General features: G+C 41.5%; 1 protein-coding gene across 2 annotated transcripts in view; it reads right to left on the bottom strand.

Annotated features, from left to right (window-relative positions):
* The window catches only part of CNST (consortin, connexin sorting protein), a 118,081-nt gene that overhangs the window by 47,445 nt on the left and 46,213 nt on the right, over positions 1-24,423 (bottom strand). The gene's annotated exons all lie outside the window — the stretch shown is intronic.

The following is a 24,423-nucleotide window of genomic DNA, read 5'->3' on the forward strand; positions in this document are numbered from 1 at the left end:
TCAATAGGGAACTCCAACAGTGGATTCAACCATGCAGAAGAAGGAATCCGTGAACTTACTTAAAGATATGCCATTTGAAATTACCTGGTCAGAAGGGCGAAAAGAAAAAAGAATGGAGAAACCTTATGTGAAGAAACCATCCACGCATTACTGGAGTCCCAGAAAGAGAAGAGAGGGAAAAGGGGGCAGAAAGCTAACTTAAAGACATAGTGACTAAGAACTCTGCAAGTATAAAGAAAGATTTGGACATCCAAGTTTACGAAGCTTATAGGTTCCCCAAAAGGATTAACCTAAAAAGATCTTCCCTAAGACATATTATAATAAAACGGTCTACTGTCAGAATGGCTAACATTAACAACACAGGGAACAGCAGATGTTGGTGAGGATGTGGAGAAAGAGGATCTCTTTTCCATTGTTGGTGGGAATGCAAGCTGGTGCAGCCACTCTGGGGAATAGTATGGAGGTTCCTCAAAAAATTAAAAATAGAACTATCCTACCACCCAGCAATTGCACTACTAGGTATTTATCCAAGGGATACAGGTATGCTGTTTCGAAGGGACACATGCACCCCTATGTTTATAGCAGCACTATCAACAATAGCCAAAGTATGGAAAGAGCCCAAATGTCCATCGATGGATGAATGGAGAAAGAAAACATGGTGTATATATACGATGGAGTATTACTCAGCAATCAAAATGGATGAAATCTTGCCATTTGCAACTACGTGGATGGAACTGGAGGGTGTTATGCTAAGTGAAATTAGTCAGAGAAAGACAAAAATCATACGACCTCACTCATATGAGGACTTTAAGAGACAAAACAGATGAACATAAGGGAAGGGAAACAAAAATAATATAAAAATAGGGAGGGGGACAAAACATAAGAGACTCTTAAATATGGAGAACAAACTGAGGGCTGCTGGAGGGTGTGTGTGTGGGGGGGTGGGTGGGCTAAGTGGGTATGAGGCACTAAGGAACCTACTCCTGAAATCACTGTTGCACTATATGCTAACTAACCTGGATGTAAATTAAAAAATAAATAATTAAAATAATAATAATAATAATAATAATAATAATAATAAAAACCCATCTAACAGCAAAGAAATAAGAGTATTTGGAAAACAAGCAAGTATGGAGCCTGCTTGCGATTCTCTCTCTCTCTCTGTCCCTCTCCTGCTCACATTCTCTCAAAATAAATAAATAAACATTAAAAAAAAAAACAAACAAACAGTAAGAGAGTGGCACCTGGCTGGGTCAGTCAGTAGAGCATGCAACTCTTGATTTCGGGTTGTGAGTTTGAGCCTCACACTGGGTGTAGAGATTACTTTAAAAAAAAAAAAAAAGAAAGAAAATGAAAAAGAAAAAAACAACCCTCAGGGTAGGTTTCCAGCTCCCAAAGCTCCTGTAATAACATTGGTAAACTAGGTAGAAAATACAAAATAGTAATAATTAAAAAAAAAAAAAAAAAGAGAAAAACAAATTCCCTCACACACCAGGGATTCACGGATTTCAGGACACATACACTGCAGGCCTGGAGACAATGGGACAATGTCCGACATGCTGGATTTCAAAATAATTTTGATGTCATTACTTGTGATGTCACATGAGGCTTACACAAGTTTTCTTAAAAATAATTAAGTGTAATAATATATCGCATTTAGTACAAAAATTCCTTCTGATACATAAAAGTTTTCTGGTAAGGATGTTTGTAGTTAAGAAGCAAAACCAAATAAAAACATATACTGTGCAACATGTAATTTCATCTTTGCTACAAAGTATACGTAGATGGTTCCATTTATTTTTTTTTTTTAATTTTTTTTTTCAACGTTTTTTATTTATTTTTGGGACAGAGAGAGACATAGCATGAACGGGGGAGGGGCAGAGAGAGAGGGAGACACAGAATCGGAAACAGGCTCCAGGCTCTGAGCCATCAGCCCAGACCCTGACGCGGGGCTCGAACTCACTGACCGCGAGATCGTGACCTGGCTGAAGTCGGACGCTTAACCGACTGCGCCACCCAGGCGCCCCTAGATGGTTCCATTTAAATAAAACTTTGTTTTGCCAGATATGGATCTATACATCTAGACAGGAACATAAAATTCTATTTAACTTTCATCTATGAAAGTCAAATGAGTTACAGTTAAAACTCCCATAGGCCCTAACTTGATACCTGTCAACTTCATCAAGCTCCAAAATCAACACCAGAGTTTATATGCACCTACTGAGGGTTTTTTAAAAAAATTATTTGAACTACCTTGGGCCAGAAATTAAAGGAATTATCTTGATTGAGAGGTTTTATTCAATTTATCATACCACCTGAATTCTATTTTGACACATAATTATTTAATTCCGTTATAGTGAAGATATTAGTTTCAGGTGTACAATATAGTGATTCGACAGTTCCATACATTACTCTGTGCTCATCATGATAAGTGTACTCTTAATCTCCATTATCTATTTCATCCATCCCCCCACCTACCTCCCCTTTGGTAACGGGCAATTTGTTCTCTATAGTTAAGTGTTTGTTGGGGGCACCTGGGTGGCTCAGTCAGTTGGGTGTCTGACTACAGCTCAGGTCATGATCTCGTGGTTTGTGGGTTCGAGCCCCGCATCAGGCTCTGTGCTGACAGCTCGGAGCCTGGAGCCTGCTTCAGATTCCGTGTCTCCCTCTCTCTGCCCCTGCCCTGCTTTGTCTCTCTTTCTCAATAATAAATGTTTAAAAAAAATTAAAAAAAAAAAGAGTGTTTTTTGGTTTGCCATTTTTTCCTTTGTTCGTTTTGTTTCTAAAATTCCACATATGAGTGGGGTGCCTGGGTGGCTCAGCAGGTTAAGTGGCCAACTTCAGCTCAGGTAATGATCTCATTGTTTGTGAGTTCGACCCCTACATCGGGCTCGATGCTGTTAGCACAGGGCCTGCTTCATATTCTCTGTCTCCCTCTCTCTGCCCCTCCCCTGCTTGCACTCTCTATCAAAAAATATACATTAGAAAGTATATTTGAAGGGGCACCTGGGTGGCTCAAACATCTGACTTCAGCTTGGATCTTGCAGTTTATGGGTTCAAGCCCCACGTCAGGCTCTGTGTTGACAGCTTAGAACCTGGAGCCTGCTTTGGATCTGTGTCTCCCTCTCTGTCTCTGCTCCTCCCCTGCTTGCACTCTGTCTCTCAAAAATAAACATTAAAAAAAAAAAAAAAAGTATATTTGAAGAAATAATAGCTGAAAATGTCCCAAATTTGAAGAAAAACATGAACCTACACATCCAAGAAGTTCAACAGACTCCAAGCACAATAAATTCAAGGAGAGCCACATTTATTTATTTTTTTAATGTTTATGTATTTATTATTTTTTAAATATGAAATTTATTGTCAAATTGGTGTTCATACAACACCCAGTGCTCATCCCAACAGGTGCCCTCCTCAATACCCATCCCCACCCTCCCCTCCCTCCCACCCCCCATCAACCCTCAGTTCTCAGTTTTTAAGAGTCTCTTATGCTTTAGCTCTCTCCCACTCTAACCTCTTTTTTTTTTTTCCTTCCCCTCCCCCATGGGTTCCTGTTAAGTTTCTCAGGATCCACATAAGAGTGAACACATATGGTATCTGCCTTTCTCTGTATGGCTTATTTCACTTAGCATCACACTCTCCGGTTCCATCCACGTTGCTACAAAGGGCCATATTTCGTTCTTTCTCATTGCCATGTAGTACTCCATTGTGTATATAAACCACGATTTCTTTATGCATTCGTCAGTTGATGGACATTTAGGCTCTTTCCATAATTTGGCTATTGTTGAGAGTGCTGCTATAAACATTGGGGTACAAGTGCCCCTATGCATCAGCACTCCTGTATCCCTTGGGTAAATTCCTAGCAGTGCTATTGCTGGGTCATAGGGTAGATCTAGTTTTAATTTTTTGAGGAACCTCCACACTTTTCCGGAGTGGCTGCACCAGTTTGCATTCTCACCAACAGTGCAAGAGGGTTCCCATTTCTCCACATCCTCTCCAGCATCTATAGTCAAGGAGAGCCACATTTAGACACACTATAGGTAAATGATCAAAACCCAGACACCAAAAAAAAAAAAAAAAAGAATCCTTCCTTTTTTTTTTTTTTTTTTAAATTTAGGTACACTTGACAATTATTTTCAGGTGCACAACTTACTGATTCAACAACTCTACGTTATGCTACATTCAGTACAAGTGTAGCTACTATCTGCCCCATTACATCGCTCTTACAGTAGCCTGACTGTATTCCCCATGCTGTGTCTTTTATTCCCCTGACTTATTCACTCTATAACTGGAAGCCTGGATCTCCCTCCTCCTTTCACCCACTTGCCTCTTCTCTCTCACTCCCCATCCCCTCTGGCAACCATCAGTTTGTTCTTTATGTTTATAGGTCTGATTCTGCTTTTTGTTTATTCATTTGTTTTGTTTGTTTTAGATTCCACTTATGACTAGAATCATATGGTATTTGCTTTTCTCAGTCTGACTTTTTTCACTTAGCACAATGCCCTCTAGGTCCTTCCATGCTGTCTCAAATGGCATGATCTCATCCTTTTTTATGGCTGTGTAATATTCCACTGTATGTATATATGTATGTATACGTGTGTGTGTGTATGTGTGTGTGTGTGTGTGTGTGTGTGTACACACACACACACCCCATTTTCCATATCTTGGCTACTGTAAATAATGCTGCAATAAACAAGGGGGTGCACATGTCTTTTTAAATTAGTGTTTTTGTTTTCTTTGGGTAAGTACAGGAAAGTAGAATTATTAGATCATATGGTATTTCTATTTTCAATTTTTCTGAGGTACGCCATACTGTTTTCCACAGTGGCTGTACCAATTTCCACTCCCATCAACAGTGCATGAAGGTTCTTTTTTCTCCACACCCTCGTCAACCCTTGTTATTTCTTGTCTTTTTGATTACAGTCATTCTGATAGGTATGAGGTGATACCTCATTGTGGTTTTTTCATTTTCCTGATGATGAGTGAGGTTGAGCATCTTTGCATCTGTCTGTTGGACATCTGGATGTCTTTTTTTGAAAAATGTCTATTCAGGTCGTCTGTCCATTAAAATAATTTTTTTTTAATGTTTATTTATTTTTGAGAGAGACAGAAACAGAATGCAAGTGGGTTAGGGGCAGAGAGAGAGGGAGACACAGCATCGGAAGCAGGCTTCAGGCTCTGAGCTGTCAGCACAGAGCCCAACATGGGGCTCGAACCCATGAGCTGTAAGATCATGACCTAAGCTGAAGTCAGACGCTCAACCTACTGAGCCACCCAGATACCCCTTCTCTGCCCATTTTTAATTGGATTGTTACTCATGTATATATTTTCTGGTGTTCAGTTGTATAAATTCTTTATATATTTTGGATACGAACCCTTTATCAGATATATTGTTTGCAAATATCTTCTCCCATTCAACAGGTTGCCTTTTTGTTTTGTTAACAGTTTCATTTACTGCAAAAACAGCTTTTTATTTTGGTGTAGTCCCCATAGTTTATTTTTGCTTTTGTTTCCTTGCCTGAGGAGACAGATCTAGAAAAATGTTGCTAAGGCCAATGTCAAAGAGATTACTCCGTATGTAAAACTTTAGGTCTCACAATTAAGTATTTAATCCATTTTGAGCTTATTTTTGTGTGTGGTAAAAGAAAGTGTCCAGTTTCATTCTTTTACAGTTAGCTGTCTAGTTTTCCCAGCACCATTTATTAAAAACGCTGCCTATCCTCATTGTATATTCTTGCTTCCTTTGTCATAGATTAACTGACCGTATAATTGCGGGTTTATTTCTGGGCTCTCTGTTCTGTTCCATTGATGTACCTATTTTTCTGCCAGTACAATACTGTTTTGAGTACTACAGATTTATAGTCTATCTTGAAATCTGGTATTATGATACCTCCACCTTTGTTCTTTCCCAAGATTACTTTGACCTTTGGGGTCTTTTGTGGTTCCAAACACATTTTAGTATTATTTGTTCTAGTTTTATGAAAAATGCAATTGGTATTTTGACAGGGATTGAACTGAATATCTTTCCATTTGTATCATCTTCAATTTATTATTTTTTAATGTTTATCTGTTTTTGAGAGACAGAGAGAGAGTGGGTGCAAGCACAGGAGGGACAAAGAGAGGGGGAGAGAAAATCCCAAGCAGGCCCCACACTGTTAGTGGGAAGCCTGACGTGGGGCTCTATCCCATGAACCATGAGATCATGACCTGAGCCAAAGTCGGAAGCTTAACTGACTGAGCCCTCCAGGCGCCCTTTTGAGGGAGTGTTTAGGATATTCTGTGTATAATATGTCATTTGCAAATAGAGTAAAAAAAACCCCAACAAATTCTGAAAGAAGAGAGAGAAGACTCATAAACAAGGGAATCTTCAATAAGAATCACAGCTAATTTCTCTTCCCAAACCATGGACGTCAGAAGACAACAAGAAGACATATTCTTTGTTTTTTTGTTTTTTTGTTTTTGAGAGAGATGATATATTCAAAGTACTGAAAGAAAAGGATAGTCAACCAAAAATTCTATAAGAGAACTATCCCTCAAAAATGAAAGCGAAATTAAGACACTCTCAGACAAAAAAATGCTTAGAGGGGATGGGACTTGAAGAGCTATACGACAATGAAAGCTAAAGGGAGTCCTCTGGGCTGAAATAAAAGAACACTAGATGGTGACTCAAATCCACACGAAGAAATAAAAAACACTGGTTACAATAACAACACAGGCAAAAATAAAAGTCAGCATAACTGTACTTTTGGTTTGTGACTCCTTTTTCCATATGATTTAGAAGGCAAATGCATTAAAAAATAATTGTAACTATGTTAATTGGCAAACAATATATGAAAGGTGTAATCTCCAACAACAACAATAAAAAGGAGGAGACCGATATACACGGGCAGAGTATTGGTATCAAACGAGGCTGTTATAAGCTTAATGTGTTAATTGCAATCCCCAAGGAAACAACTACACAAACAGCTAAAAATATTCAGAAAAGAACGGAATCAAAATGGGACACTATAAAAAATTTCTTAATAAGGGAAAAAAGGCAGTAATTGAGGAACTGAGGAGCAAAAAACACGCAAGACAGAAAACAAATAGCTCAATGCCAGGGGCACTCGGGTGGCTCAGTCAGTTGACTTTCAGATTCTTGGTTTTGTCTCAGGTCATGATCTCACGGTTCATGAGTTCAAGCCCCACATCAGGCTCCATGCTGACAGTATGGAACCTGCTTGGGATTTTCTCTCTCCCCTTCTCTCTGCCCCTCTCGTGGGCAGTGTATAAATAAACTTAAAAAAAAAAAAAAAAAAAACAACAAACCTCAATGCCGGAAGTAACTCCTTACCTTATTGGCAATTACTTTAAATGTAAATGGTTTAAACTCTCCAATTAAAAGGCAGATGTTAGCAGAATGGATGGCTTCACTGATGAATTCAACCAAACATTTAAAGAAAAATTAACATGAATTATTTTTACACTCTTCCCAAAAACTGAAGAGGAAGAAATACTTTCTAAATCATTCTATGAGGCCAGCATTTCCTTGATCCCAAAGCCAGACAAAGACATCACAAAAAAAGAAAATATAGACCAATATCCCTTATGAATATAGATGCAAAAATGTTGAACAAAATACTAGGAAACTAAATTCATATTAAAGCATATTAAAATGATTGTACACTGTGATCAAGTTGGTTTTATCCTAAGAATTCAAGGGTGGTTCAACATAAAAGCAATCAATGTAATATACTATGTTAATAGAATGAAAAAAAAATACCACATGATTGTCTCAATACATAAAAAACATTTCACAAAATCTAACACCGTTTTCTGATAACTACTCTCAATAAATCAGGAGAATCAATATAATAAAGGCCACTTATGAAAAACCCACAGCAAACACTGTACTCAGGTGAAGACTGGGAGCTTTCTCCCTAAAGTCAGAAATAGGACAAAGATGACCACTTTGCCACTTCTATTCAACATAATGTTGGAAGTTTTAGCCAGAGTAATTAAGGAACAAAAAGAAATAAAAGGCATTCTAATTGGAAAGGAATAAGTAAAACTATCTCTATTTGCAAACGACCTGATCTGATATCTAGAGAACACTAAGGACTCCACACGTAAAGAATTATTAGAATGGGATGCCTGGATGGCTCAGTTGGTTAAGTGTCCGACTTCTGCTCAGGTCATGATCTGGCAGTTTGTGGGTTTGAACCCTGTGTTGGGCTCTGTGCTGACAGCTCGGAGCCTGGAGCCTGGAGCCTGCTTTGGATACTGTGTCTCCCTCTCTCTGCCCCTTCCCCGCTCACACTCTGTCTCTCTCAAAAATAAGTGAACACTAAAAATAAACAAAGAATTATTAGACCTAGAAAATCAATTCAGCAAAGCTGAAGCATAAAAAATCAATATGTAAAAAATCTGTTGTATTTCTCTTGAAGTTATTTATTTATTTATTTTTGAGAGAGAGAGAGAGAGAGAGAGAGAGTCAGAGAGAGACGGAGACATAGAATCTAAAGCAGGCTCCAGGTTCTGAGCCATCAGCACAGAGCCCGACGTGGGGCTTGAACTCGCAGACCACAAGATCATGACCTGAGCCAAAGTTGGATGCCCAACCGACTGATCCACCCAGGCACCCCCCCAGTTGTATTTCTATACACTATTCACTAGCAGTGAACAACTGGAAAAGGAAATTACGAAAACAATTCCATTTACAATAGCATCAAAAAGAACAAGATACTTAGGAATAAATTTAACGTGTGGAAACAAGACTTGTACACTGAGAGCTACGAAACAATATTGAAAGGAATTGGAAGATACAAATAATGGAGAGACCTCTCCTGCTTGTGGATTGGAAGACTTAAAGTCGTGAAGATGAGAATTCCACCCAAATAATCTACAGATTCGGCGCAATCCCAAACAAAATCCCAATAGTGTTTTCTGCCGAAACAAGAACCCATCCTGAAATATGTATGAAATATCAAGGGACCCAGAATAGCCAAAACAGTCTTGAAAAAGAACAAAATTAGAGGACTTACAGTTCCAGATTTCAAAGCTTACTATAAAGTTACAGGAAAAACACACTGTGGTACTGGCATAAGGATAGACCTATTGCATTCGACCAACGGTACAGAATTGAGAACCCAAAAATAAACTCTCATATTCGTAGTTAATTCACTTTTGACAAGGAAGGGTCCAAGGCCATGCAACGTGAAAAAGACAGTGTTTTCAACAAAAGGTGCTGGGGAAACTGGGCATCTTCATGTAAAAGAACGAGGTTAGGGGTGCCTGGGTGGCTCAGTCATTAAGCGTCTGAGTTAGGCTCAGGTTATGATCTCATAGTTCATGAGTTCCAGTCCCACATTGGGTGAGGTCTAGCCCTGCTTTGGGTGAACACAAGCCCCGTTTTGGGTAAAACATGAGCCCTGGGTGAGTCCTGCTTTTCTTTCTCTTCTCTTTCTCTGTTCTTTTTTCTTTTCTTTTCTTTTTCTTTCTTTCTTTCTTTCTTTCTTTCTTTCTTTCTTTCTTTCTTTCTTTCTTTCTTTCTTTCTTTCTTTCTTTCTCTCTCTCTCTCTCTCTCTCTCTCTCTCTCTCTCTCTCTCTCTCTCTCCCCCTCCCTCCCTCCCTCCCTCCCTCTCTCCCCTGCCCTCCCTCCCACTCTCTTTTTGCCCCTCATGGGATTCTCTCTCTCTGCCCCTCACTCACTTGCACCCTCTCTCTCCACCTCCCCCCAAAAAAGAATGAAGTTGGACCATTACCTAATACCATATACAAAATGAACTCAAAATGGATCAAACACCTAAATGTAAGAGCTTAAACTACAAAGCTCTTAGAAGAAAACATGGGGGAGAATCTTCTTCACATTGGATTTGCCAATAATTTCTTGGGTATGGCATCAAAAGCACAGCAAATACAAGAAAAAAATTAGATACATTGGACTTTATCTAAATTAAAAGCATTCTGCAGCCCAGAACACTATAATGTGAGTGAAAAGACAATCCACAGAATGGAAGAAAATATTTTCAAATCATAAATCTGATAAGGGATTGACATCTAGAATACATAAAGAACTCCTACACCTGAAACAAACAACCTAATTCAAGATAAGGAAAGGACCTGAACAGACACATCACTAAAGAAGATATACAAATGGCGAATACGCACACAAAAAGATGCTGAACATCACTAGTCATTAGGGAAATGCAAATCAAATCTACAATGAGATACCAGTTTATACCTACTATTATGGCTGTAGCATAAGCCTGACAATTCATTTTTTGACTATAATGTAAGCTGCAGACATTAAGCTTCTCATTGTCAAGGCATCCGGTTCAAAGACAATGGTCTGGAATGAACATGCTGTCAGCTACACAACTAGACGAAGAGCCAGGCCACCCACCCATGTGGTTCCCCTTTTCAGAAAGCCCTGGTTGACCTAGATAACTGACCATTTGAACCGATCCCTCCTCCCTTTCTGTGCTTTATTTCCTGCTCTTATGTTTTAAATCCACCCATGTAGTCCTAGGTGCTCCACACATGACCCCAATAAAGGCAGAACCCCAATCTGCTCCCTCTCTCTCTCTCTCTACAGATGGCCCTGGGCATGCAATGTACCCTCTAGAACTTGTAAATGATAAACCGTGTTTTTTCAAAGTTCACAAACGGTTGCTGCTGGGGTGTGTCTGGGGATCGTCATAATAAGAACCACGAGGGCCTGTCTGGCCACGACACGGGCTCTGGTCAGGGAAAGACCTGCGGGGGCTGCCTCCAGTAGCACAACACTTTCTAGCCCACGGCATCGCTATCAACAGGCCGAGACGGACGCAAAACAATGGCGATTATCAGAAAAACGGAAGTGAGGATATGGAGAAAATAGAACCCCCGTGCGCCACTGACGGGACGTGCAGGTGCAGCTGCCGTGGGAGACGGCGCGGCCAGTCCTCAGGGTCACACTGCGCATCACCGTATGACCCAGCAATCCCATTTCCAGGTGTCCACACAGAACAGGCACATTTCCAGGCGTACAGGCACCCGAACAGACGTACGCGTGCCAGCGTTCACTGCAGCGGCACTCACATTAGCCAAAAGTTGAAAGAATATTCCTTAGCAGGCGGATGGACATACAAACCGTGCTGAACACATGCTGCGTCGTGGGTGAGGCCGGACACGTGCACGTCAAAGAAGCCAGCGACAACGATCCAAGTATCACACGGCTGCACTTAGCTGAAATACCTACAGTGGAAGAACTCATGCAGACAGCAGAACCGAGGTGACCGGGCGGGGGGGGAAGGACGCAGACCCACTGCTTAACACTTAGAGTCTCTGCCTGGGGGGTACAGGTGTGGGAAACAGACAGTGCTGATGGTTACACAACATTGCAAGTGTGATTAATCGCCCTGAATTGTACACTTAAGATAGCAAATTGAGGGGCGCCTGGGTGGCTCAGTCATTTGAGTGTCTGACTTCAGCTCAGGTCATGATCTCACGGTTTGGGAGTTCGAGCCCCGCGTCGGGCTTGCTGTCAGCACAGAGCCCGCTTCAGATCCTCTGTCCCCATCTCTCTCTCTGCCCCTTCCCTGCTCAAGCACACTCGCTGTCTCTCACAATAAACATTAAAAAATAGCAACTTTATATTATACATATTTTATTGCAATATTAAAATCATAAAAGAAAAAATGCCTTCGTTTCCGGGCTTTTCTGTTGTGATTCTTGGAGCCATTACATCACAAACTGCCTTACTCGTTCATGCGGATGCACACCTTGGCTGTAACTGTGGAAGATGCGTCAGTAATAATTTTTAATCATGGCTTATGTAGCTCCTATGGCAGACTCTGTGCTTGGCTCCTGGTTTTCCTCCCACATTTCCTCTCTCCAAGATTCTGGTTGGTGCCAAGAAAATGGAGAGGAGACAGGCGCCTGGGTGGCTCAGCGTCCGACTTCCACTCAGGTCATGATCTCACGGTCTGTGAGTTCAAACCCCGAGTGCGCCTCTGTGTTGACAGCTCGGAGCCTGGAGCCTGCTTCGGATTCTGTGTCTCTCTCTCTCTCTCTGCCCCTCCCCTGTTCATGCTCTGTCTCTGTCTCTCTCCTTCAAAAATAAATAAACATTTAAAAAATTAAAAAAAAAAAGAAGATGGAGAGGAGCGTGCTCATACTTCAGTATCTTTGATCATCGGCTAAGCACAATAAAGTGGTAAAAAGGAAAATTCCTTCCTTTTCCTCCACGCTAGTTATCATGGGTGAGACAAATCTGGAAATGAGCCAACTTCCTTCTGCTGTGACCTGGGGTCAAAGGGACACCTTATGTAATCAAGGCACAATTAGCATCCGCTCTGCGTGGCACTCTTGTCCTGTGCCCTCAGGCGGCAGCCTCTGCTGCCCACGGCCGGGGTTAGGCTCCTGGGCTGCAGTCCAACTGCCCTGTGACCTGAAGTAAGTGGCCCAGCTCCTCCAGCCCGCGGCTTGCAAATGAATGACTGAGGACACAAAGCATCACACAGCGCACACCCAGTGCTTTGCAAGCAAAGCGGTCGTGCCGGTCTCTCCACTGGGTGTCGAGCAGGGGAATCAGTGTCAGATGGGACCACATGAAAACAGCCACCCGACTTTATTCTAGGCACCTTCTTGACAACTGCCAAATGCTTCCGGACTGAACTCAAACAAGGCTGAAAGACTGCCCCTTTCGCTAGCTGTCACCTGCGTTTTAGGTGCTGTAAGTGGCAATGTGCCATCATAGACTCTGAAGGTCAGCACCACACAAACCTTCAAAAGATATTCTTTTTTACTTTTTTAGGTTTATTTACTTATTTAGAGAGAGCGTGTGTGAGCGAGCAGGGGAGGGACAGAGAAAGAGGGAGAGAATCCCAAGCGAGCTCTGTGCTGTCAGTGCAGAGCCCGACCCACGGCTTGATCCCATCAAGTGTGAGATCATGACCTGAGCCGAATCAAGAGTCGGCAGCTCACTCCACTGAGCACCCCCAGGTGCCCCAAAAGAATATTCTTATTTTCCTCTCAGGTAGATGCCACGAAGGATACCTTTCTTAAGAGGAAGGAGCAGTCCTTTTCACAGCTCATTTGCTTTGCTGAGCTCTTGAAAAGCAGAGCTCTGATCACTCATCTGAAATCGTAGTGAGCCACACCGAACCACTGTCTAGATCTATAAGCCAACCTCAGTATTTACACGCTGTTGCCTCCAGCCAGAGAGGCTTGAGCTCAAACGCCATTATTTATTTTCTCCTTTAATATAAAAGGCTCACCTACTTAGGATACAAACTGTGTGAATATCCAAATTCAATATTTAGATTTTTACAGACACACAGTGGCTATGAAAAAGCACTTCAAGAAATGAACTTCATTGGGGCACCTGGGTGGCTCAGTCGGTTGAGCGTCTGACTTTGGCTCAGGTCATGATCTCATGGTTCCTGAGTTCAAGCCCCACTTGGGGCTCTCTGCTGTCAGCGCAGAGCCTGCTTTGGATCCTCTGTTCCCCTCTCTCTCTGCCTCTCCCCTGCTTGCACTGTCTCGTTCTCAATAAACTAAAATAAAAAATAAATTCAAAACTTAAAAATAGTGCCTATTTGTGGAGGAAGAGGGAGAACCTAAATATCCAAAGGAAACCAACCCTCCCCCTTCCCCCGCCCCCAATATTCTAGAATTCTCTAAAGCTACTGATAGCAGACTGTCTTTCCATTAGGGGAATTTACGAGAAAGAAAAATGTAGAAAACCAGGAATTAACTCTGAACTTCCCGTAAGTCAAAAGAAAAACACCAGAGAAACAGCTAAAAGAGCACTTCACCGCACGTTACAAAAAAATGTTAGGTCGAATCCCATTACGCCGGTCATCTTCACATTTTGCAGTGACAATGCACCATGGCACTAGTGTTTCTTCCCGTCGCCAAACCAACCACCACTCCAAACTGCTTTTTTCAAAACCGTTTTATTGAGACTCTAATTCACATAAAATAGTATTCGCCCATCTCAAGTGTCCATACTGTTCAACCTCTGAGTTTATTCAGTGCTATGCAACCATCACCACAACCAATGTCACGAAGCTTTCATTGCTCAAAAAAGAAGCCCTGTACTGCTCAGCGTCCCATCTCTGCGTTTCCCCCAATGTCCCCAGCCGTTGGCGGCCACTAACCTGCCTTCCGTTTCCATGCAATTGCCTATTCTGGCCATTTCATAAAATGGAATCATATTACATATAGTCTTTTGTGACTGGTTTCTTTCACTCAGCATAAGGTTTTCATTTGTAGTATTATTAACACTTTTTTCATTTTTATTGCCAAATGATATTCTGTCGTATGGCTGTACTCTCTCTACCTGCTTTTGATCCTGTGGCTACACTTTTCAAATGCTTACCTGCGTGTTTTTTTCAAAATTAGAGAGCCAGATGGATGGAATAACTTTGTTAAAAACACAATAAAACAATAAGAAAATTAAAAAAGCCCTTTTAGTTAATTACAGTTTTTGACTCTGTGAATGATATTTAGAAACAATTATTTTAAATAAATAAAGGTAAAAAGACATCCACTCTCTGTAGGGATTACAAATAAACAAAAGTTGGAGTTAAAAACAAAACAAAAGGAGACTACACAGAAAACTGTTTAACATTGGGAAGTTTGACTTTAACAGTAGAAAGTTGGGAAGCGAAGTCCCTAAATATCCTCCCTGAATTTATGCTCCATTAAGTTGAGTTCTGTGAAATCAGTAACAACATATTCTTAGGAAAATAAAGATAAAAGTCTTCATTCGCACCTGTGTTAATATATGTGTGTAACTGCATAGAAATACTCACAGAAATTTTGGGGGTGCAAATTTCTCAGATTTTCTTTATATAAAATATCACATTACAGAGACTTGATGGAGAAGGCTGGCTTCCGGACAAAATGTGAAAGGCCAGATTGATAGTAATTCTCTTCTTTTTCACCTTCTTTCTATATGGCTACCGTACACTCTTTTCAGTTTTTTAAAGTTTGTTTGTTTGTTAATTTATTTATTTAAGTACTCTGTCCACCCAATCTGGGGCTTGAGGTTTTCAGACTATGCCAGCCAGGAGCCCCTACATAGCTATCACATTTTAAGAGTACAACTGAAATCATGAAACAATAGACAAGAAGTAGAAAGTTGTCGGACTGGCTTGTCTGTACCACCAGGTATCCTGGGTCCCACGAGCAAACTCTGAGAAAGGCACTCAGAGAAAAAAGAATGTGGGTCTATCTACCGTTACCTGCTCTCAGGGCCCTTGACACACTCTGAGACCCTGCCCTTCCCTGGCAGACTGTGGGAGGCAACCTGTTAGATGGCCCCCAGTGACTTGCCTCTTAGTATCCGTGCCCTTGGATAAGCCCCTTCCCGTGTGGGCTGGACCTAATAACGTGCATCGAACAAACAATATGGCAGAAGTGACAGAATATCACCTTCAAAATTACATTATGGGGAATCTGGGTGGTTCAGTCGGTTAAGTGTCTAACTCTTGATTTTGGCTCAGGCCATGATCTCACGGTTCGTGGGATCCGGTCCCACATCGGGTTCTGTGCTGACAGCACGAAGCCTACTTGGGAGTCTTTCTCTCCCTCTCGAATAGTCTCAAATAGGGAGTTTTGCCCCTCCCTCTCAAAATAAATAAGTAAATAAATAAATAAGGAAACATTAAAAAAATAAAATTACATTGTAGAAAAAGTGTGGCTTCTGGGGCACCCGGGTGGCTCAGTTGGTTAAGCATCCAACTCTGTTTTGGCTCTAGTCAGGATCTCACAGGTTCCTGAGATCAAGCCCTGCCTCCGGCTCTGTGCTGACAATGTGGAGCCTACTTGGGATTTTCTCTCCCCCCGCCCCCACTGCCACCCCCCACGTTCTTTCTCTCTCTCTCGAAATAAAATTTAAAAACCTTAAAAAAAAGTCAAAAAGGGAAGCAAAAATAAATAAAAACAAGGAGAAGGATGAAACATAAGAGACTCTTAAATACAGAGAACAAACTGAGGGTTGCTGGAGGGGCTGTGGGTGGGGGGATGGGCTAAATGGGCAAGGGGCATTAGGGAGAGCACTTGTTGGGATGAGCACTGGGTGTTATACATAGGGGATGAATCACTGAAATCTACTCCTGAAATCATTATAGCACTATAAGGTAACTAAATTGGATGTAAATTTAAAAACAAATTAAAAAAAAAAAAAAAAAGGAAATCATGACCTGAGCTGAAATCAAGAGGTAGACGTTTGACTGACTGAGCCACCCAGACACCCCACCATCGTTATCACTATTAATCCTATGGAGACAATCTCACTGTGTAGTAGGACAAGTAAAACTCTGCTGCACAGAAAACACACCGGCTCTTTAGATGCCCTGGGTTCACACCCTAATTCTTCCCCCGTCTCCTGCAAAACAAAGGTACTGTGTAGATCAAACCTGAACTTCATTTATAAAAATTAAGGGGTCAAACAAATATATTAAGGGACCAGCTTCTGGGCTGGTGAATAGATGGAGATGTGGGGTGGTGTGCCGGAGAGGGCACAGAAGCTCCCGTACTTTCCCCATTCCTTGCCTTGTGCATCCCTGAGTTAGACCCTTTTACAATAAACTGGCAATCTAGTAAGTGAAAATCAATGAAAAAAATTAAAAATTTTAAAAACTAAAAATTAAGGGGTTTGGGTAGGCCATTTTCAAGATCCTTTCTATTTCCAAAAACTACATCTTTAGCCAAGATCACAGTCCCGAGACCTAGACCAACTACCTGTTCAACATGGTCACTTAGGTGTCTAAGTGACTCCAGACACCTGGCCCCAGATCGCCACATTGCCTTCTGCCCTTTTCTCCCCACACTTGCTCCTTGTCTCTCTACATTCACACCCCCCTTAAGCGGCATCATCGCGCATCTGGTGCCTAAACCGCACAACTGGGGATAATCCTGGACTTTCTCACACCTACTCTATGACCTAGTTCCGTCAATTCCACCCCCTTAATAACTCCCAGTCCTCTTACTTCTTTCCAGCCCCAAGGCCACCTGGTCAGAAGGACCAGCATCCCCTGCACAGATTACCGCAGAAGCCCCTCCCAGCTACACTGCCTCTTATCTGGCCCTATCCTAACCCACTCTTCACACTGCAGAGGGAGCCACCTTTCTAAAGCCCTGCAGCTCACATCACATCACTCTTGTTCAAACCTGCTGGCAAAGCCCAAAGTGGTCACCACGAAACAACAGTCCTTCATAACCTGGACCTTGCTGATCTTTCGAGCTTCAATCTCTCTACTGTTCTATTCTCCACTATTTGCCCTAGATTCATTCTCCCCTTTTACTCTGCTCCAGACAAACTGAATATTGGCAGTTTCTGAAACGTGGCTTTAGTCTGTGTTGTGCCTGTCCCCTTATCCCCATCTCCTTTACTTGGCTAGTGCTTATTTGTCCCTCTCTCAGCTTGGACATCCAAGCTTCCTCCTGGAAGCCTCCCATAGCCGCTCTAGGCCAGCATTTCTACAGCCCTGTGCTTGCTAAGTACCAGTCCTGACTCCCACCTTGCTAGACAGAACCTGTTATTTACTAAGCTCTCATACTCAAGCATACAAAACTCAAAGGCAGGTTTGCCAACAGTGCCTGGCATACATACAGTGCTCAATAAATATCTATTAACTAAGTAACCCTGTATGGTATACAAAATAATATAAAACATTAAAAAAAAATTTTTTTAACATTTATTTACTTTTGAGACAGAGAGAGACAGAGCATGAACGGGGGAGGGTCAGAGAGAGAGGGAGACACAGAATCTGAAACAGGCTCCAGGCTCTGAGCAGTCAGCACAGAGCCCGATGCGGGGCTCGAACTCACGGACCGCGAGATCATGACCTGAGCCGAAGTCAGATGCTTGACTGAGCCACCCAGGCGCCTCTATAAAACATTTTTTATAAAGGGAAGAATTCTGCTATATAAAGTCATCATCTAGTCAATCTTAAAGTATTTTCATGCACAGAATAATGGCCCCCAAAGACATCCATGTCCCAATGCCCATAAATATGTCACATTAAGTCACAAAAGGGAATTAGGAAGCAGATGGGATTAAGGTCGTTAGTCATTTGGCTTTAGAAAAAGGCAGATTATGCAACACTATCTGGGTGGGCCCAATGTAATCACAATGGTCCTTACATATGGAGGGGCTCGGTATGCCATTGTTGCCTTTGAAAATGTAGGAAGGGCAGCCAAGTGCTGAGAAATGCAGGCCTTTACATTTTTTAATTGGAACACATTTAGCTAGGTATGCACAGTCCTGTCTATCAAAGTTCTCATCAATCCCAGTATCCCAATCCTGGCCAAAACCACAGTATAGAACTTACTTGGCTGACTCCATTAGGCATTCAAGTTTAGAACTAAAAAGATTTCTACTATGGTTGAAGGCAGATATGTAAAATGCAAACTGGGCATCTGCATCATCAGTTTTTACTTTAGAGATCAGTTAACCTGCCAGCAGGCACATTATACCAGACGTTAAACCAGGGTGGCACTGGGCACACATTTTTAGGAATATACCTTAGGGGAGCAAGGGGGACAGGTGAATCTGAAAAGAGAGCATTAGAAAGATGTTAGGAGATAAGGCGATACTGACAAAGAGGGAAGATGGAATTAAAGTCAAATTAAACCAACGGCTTACTTTTACTGAATGCTGCCCCTGATCATGCCCCTCAAAATCATCCTGCTACATACATAAAGACTACAAGTACCATTTGGAAGCACCTATCTTAGGCTGAGCATTTGATAAAGAGCTTAACTACAGGATCACTCATTCTAAGGACCATCTTTCAGGAATGGTAGGATTAGCCCTCTTACAGATAAGGAAATGAGTTACTTTCCTAAGATAACTTAGGTAGGAACAGGCAGGGCCAAAGTCTTTGTTCTTTTCCCTCTGAAAGCCTGACTCCAGCCACAGATGCATTTCCCAGATTTGTTTTTTTCTAGCTTTCAAGCCCTCCTGGTCACCTCCCAGCTGGAGGCCCCCAGCTGAACAAGTCAGGGCACTGAACAGCCAGTGGCAAGTCAATCTGGAAGTTCTTCCTTTCCCAATTTCCATCTGCTGCCTATCTCTGGCTTCCTGCCATTTGCTGAACTGTTTTTGTTAAATGCTTAAATACTAGGGTGACTGAGTAAATAAAGTATGTTCTATGGCAACCACCAAACACTTAATAATCGGAACTTGTCTTTTACAACTACACAAAATGTATGTGTCTAATGCTTGCCAGGGGCTAGGCTGGAGGGAAAGAGAAATGGAGAGTAACCGCTAATGGGTAAAGGATTTCTTTTAAGGGGGATAAATGTTTGAGAATTAGATAGAATGATATATTATAAGCAAGTGCAGTGTACAAAGAAGTATACTCTGAATACATTATTTCCATTCATTCAGGACAAATAAATTGTTTGGTTTCACTTTAAGTGGAAGACTGTGAGTCACTCTTTTCTTAATACTTGCAACATCTTTATTTTTTGCTTTTCAGCAAAATATTATAGCAGCAAAATATATAGAATTGTATATTCTATGAGAATATATAAAACCAGGAGGTTGTACACTTTATGACGGTGAAGTTCATGGCATGTAAGTTATATCTTCAAAAAAAAAAAAAAAAAAAAAAGACTGTAGTTAAAATCAAAGGAACAGAGGAGTGCCTGGGTGGCTCAGCTGGTTAAGCATCAGGCTTTGGCTTGAGTTGTGATCCCACGGTTTGTGGGTTTGAGCCCCACATCAGGCTCTCTCTTGTCAGCGTGGAGATGGCTTCTGGTCCTCTGTTTCCCTCTCTCTCTGCCCCTCGCCTGCTTGCACTCTCTCTCTCTCCCTCTCAAAAATAAACATTCAAAGGAGCAGATATTACCAAGTGTTGGAGAAGATGTGGAAAAATTATAACCCTTATATGTTGGTGGTAGGAAATGTGAAATGGTGTAGCCACTTTGGACGACAGTTCAGCAGATCTTCAACAAGTTAAATGAAGTACTGATTTATAATGTGGCAATTCTACTCCTAGGCACACGTAACCAAAAAAATGAAAACATACGTCTACATAAAAACTTGTACACTACCAGAAAAGACCCCACACAGCCAAAGTAATGTTGGAAAAGAAAACCAAAGCTGGAGGCATCAAAATTCCGGACTTCAAGCTGTATTACAAAGCTGTAATCCACACGACACTATGGTACTGGCATAAAAACAGACACTCAAATCAATGGAACAGAATAGAGAACTCAGAAACGAACCCACAACTATACGGTCAACTAATCTTTGACAAAACAGGAAAGAGTATTCAATGGAAAAAAGACAGTCTCTTTAGCAAGTAGTGCTGGGAAAACTGGACAGCAACATGCAGAAGAATGAAACTGGACCACTTTCTTACATCACATACAAAAATAAATTCACAATGGATGAAAGACCTAAATGTGAGACAGGAAACCATCAAAATCCTAGAGGAGAAAACAGGCAGCAACTTCTTTGATCTCAGCCGCAGCCACTTCTTATTACACACCTCTCTGAAGGCAAGGGAAATAAAAGCAAAAATAAGCTATTGGGACCTCATCAAGATACAAAGTTTCTGAGGCACCTGGGTGGCTTAGTTGGTCAAGCGTCAGACAACTTTGGCTCAGGTCATGATCTCATGGTTCTTGAGTTCGAGCCCCACATCAGGTTCTGCGCTGACAGTATAGAGCCTGCTTCAGATCCTGTCTTCCTCCTTCTCCCTCTCTGCCCTTCCCCCACTTGTGCACGTGTGCGCACACAAGCTCGCTCTTGCTCTCTCTCTCTCAAGGGAAAAGAAAGATACAAAGCTTCTGCACAGCAAAGGAAACAATCAACAAAACTAAACAGCAACCAAGGGAATGGGAGAAGATATTTGCAAAAGACATATCAGATAAGGGGTTAATATCCTAAATCTATAAAGAACATATTGGGGTGCCTGGGTGGCTTAGTTGGTTAAGCGTCTGACTTCGGCTCAGGTCATGATCTCGTGGTTCGTGGGTTCAAGCCCTGCAGTGGGCCCTAAGCTGACAGCTCAGAGACTGGAGCCTGCTTCGGATTCTGTGTGTGTCTCTCTCCTCTTCCGCTTGTTCTCTCTCTCTCTCTCAAAAATAAAATAAAAACATTAAAAAAAAAAATTTATCAAACTCAACACCCAAAATATAATCCATTAAAGAAACAGGCAAAAGACATGAATAGACACTTTTCCAAAGAAGACATCCAGATGGCTAACAGACACAAGAAAAGATGCTCAACATCGCTCATCCTCAAGGAAATACAAAGCAAAACCAGAGTGAGATACCACCTCATACCTGTCAGAATGGCTAAAATTAACAACTCAGGCAACAACAGGTGTTGGCGAGGATGCAGACTAAGAGGGACCCTCTTCACTGCTAATGGGAAGGCAAACTGGTGCAGCCACTCTGGAAAACAGGGCACATGCACCACCCCAATGTTTGTAGCAGTGCTACTGACAAGAGCCAAAGTCTGGAAAGAGCCCAAATGTCCATCAACTGATGAATGGATAAAGACGATGTAGTAGTATGAATGTTCAGTGGAATACTACTCGGTGATCAAAAAGAATGAAATCTTGCCATTTGTAATGACATGGATGGAACTAGAGTGTATTATGCTAAAGCAAAATAGGTCAGAGAAAGACAAATATCATATGATTTCATTCACATATGGAATTTGAGAAACACAACAGATGAACACAGGGGAAGGGAAGGAAAATTAAGATGGAGAGAGGGAGCAAACCGTAAGAGACTTGTAAACACAGAACAAACTGGGGGTTGATAGAGAGGAGGTGGGTGAGGTAATGGGCTAAATGGGTGATGGGCATTAAGGAGGGCACTTTTGGGGATGAGCAGTGGCTACTGTGCATAAGGGATGAATCACTGGCTTCTACTCCTCAAACCAGCACTATACTGTATGTTAGCTAACTTGAATTTAAATAAATAAAAAACGTACTCTAAAAAAAACAAAAACAAAAAAACCCAAAGCCCCCCAAAAATTGTAATGTTCATAGGAGCATTATTCAATATAGCCCCAGAGTAGAAACAGTCCCAATGTCCATCAGCTGACAAACAGATAAGTGAAATATGATATATCCTTTGCAGTGGAATATTAATCGACAGTAAAAAGAAATAAAGTACTGATACATGGGGGCACAACATGGGTGAATCTTGAAAATATTACGCTAAGTGAAGGAAGCCAGTTGCAAAAGGCCATATACTGTACAATTCCATTTACATGAAATGGCCTGAGTAGACGAATCTGTAAAGATAGCAGATTAGTGGCTGCCTAGGGCTGGGAGGTGTCAGCAGAAAATGGGGAGCGACTGCTAGCAAGTATGGGGTTTCTTTGTGTGATGACGACAATGTTCTAAAACTGATGGTGGTAATGGTCGTGCAGTTCTGTGAATGTACCGAAAATGAGTGGATTATACACATTAGGTGAAGTGTATGGTATGTGAATATCTCAGCAAAGCTGTTAAAAATTTATAGGCTCGCTTTCATTTATTTTTAGGATATTTACTTAAAGCCATGCCAGATTCAACTATAGTGAGAACGTGATGTGATGCAGCTTGAAATCCTGCTTAGTTGACTGTATTAAAGAGATTCAATTCTCTAAAGGAAACAGTCTCATAATAAAATGGCAACCGGCGGTACCTGGGCTCAGTCAGTTAAGCTTCCAACTTCGGCTCAGGGCATGACTTCTCAGTTCACGAGTTCGAGCCCCATGTGGGGCTCCGTGCTGACAGCTCAGAGCCTGGAGCCCACTTCGGATTCTGTGTCTCCCACTCTCTCTGCCCCTCCCCCATGCGTGCTCGTCTCTTGTCTCTCAAAAATAAACATTAAAAATAAATAAATAAATAAGTAAATAAATAAGTAAAAATAATACATAAAATGGCAACCAGACTTCTGTGAGGCCAAGTTCAAGGTTTTTAGAAGTGCTGCCTCTGGGTATTCACTTCCGAATGCCCCCTCTCTATAAGACAGCTTTCATACTATTCTTACTTTCTGATTTTATACTCTAATAGACTTTAGCCTGCTGCTCATTAAAGCAAAAAAAACAACACAAGTGTTAGCTCCAGAAAACCTGTAAATAATGACATGTCTCCTCATACTACTGCTCACCTTTTTTTCCAGTACTAGTTTTTGGAAATACAAAACATTATTACCAATTAACCTAGGTAAAGAGGCATGAGAGTAAATAAATTCACCTTAATATGTTTTTTTTTTAATTTTTTTAATGTTTATTTATTTTTGAGACAGAGAGAGACAGAGCATGAACAGGGGAGGGTCAGAGAGAGAGGGAGACAACAGAATCCGAAGCAGGCTCCAGGCTCTGAGCTGTCAGCACAGAGCCTGACGCGGGGCTTGAACTCACGGACTGCGAGATCATGACCTGAGCCGAAGTCGGACGCTTAACCGACTGAGCCACCCAGGCGCCACTTAATATGTTTTTTAAAAAAGTATTGAGAGAGCACCTTACTATTGCTGGTTTGGGACTGAGTGTCAAGCTTTATACGTCATTTCACATTTGAAAAGCTATCGCATTATCAGAAAAGCGCCCATCTGCAAAATGTTGAGGCTTCCTCTCCTTAGGATCTTGGGATTTCCCAGTAAAAAGAAGCACTAACATGCCCACGTGTAGACACCTATGCAGGAACTCTCTGCACTGTTTGTGCTGACATGGGAACTGGATCCGGAGCGACAAGATGGAGACATCTTTAGGGAGCTTTACTCCAGCTAAGGAGGAGGACGCTGAACTGTGGCAGCGGAGATGGACAGAAAGAGACTAACTAGGGGGCTGTCAGAGAGACAGGATCACTCAGATCTGGTGACGGGGCACGCACTGAGAGAGCCAGAGCTTCAGCGATCTCTCAGGGTACAGGGAGAAGGCTCCCAGGCCATCCTGAAGCTGCATCCCAGGTCCTTTCCAAGTGTAGAAAGAAGTAATTCTGTCCTCATGAGAAGCTTTCTACCCAGTTTAAAATTCTACTGCTCACCCAAATTTAACAACAAGACTTAAAGTACAAATAACAACGTACCCCTTACATATATACATAAAAAAAATCCTTTATAGATACAGAGGTGAGTCACTGAATTTTAACCAAGTTTAGACCATATGACCTCTGTTCAAAATCTTAGGAATTCATAGCTCAGAAAGGAATTTTATAGAGATATATACAGATGAACATCATCATTATACAGTTGAGGAAACTGAAGTACAGAATCATTAAGTCTCACCAAGTGACCTAGAACCAGAAGATTTGAACTTAGGTTTTGCAACTGCCAACTCCATTTTCTTACACTTCTAAACTCATTGCATTTAAGATATATAACTTAAAGCTAATCTGTATAAAGACTATCCATAGGTTTTATAAATCATATATTTCAAATGCATTAGGAGGCAGTAATTCTACACATATCTGCTTGCTGGATAGTAAGTAC

The sequence above is a fragment of the Neofelis nebulosa genome, chromosome 15 (assembly GCF_028018385.1).
Source record: "Neofelis nebulosa isolate mNeoNeb1 chromosome 15, mNeoNeb1.pri, whole genome shotgun sequence".
Taxonomy (NCBI): domain Eukaryota; kingdom Metazoa; phylum Chordata; class Mammalia; order Carnivora; family Felidae; genus Neofelis; species Neofelis nebulosa.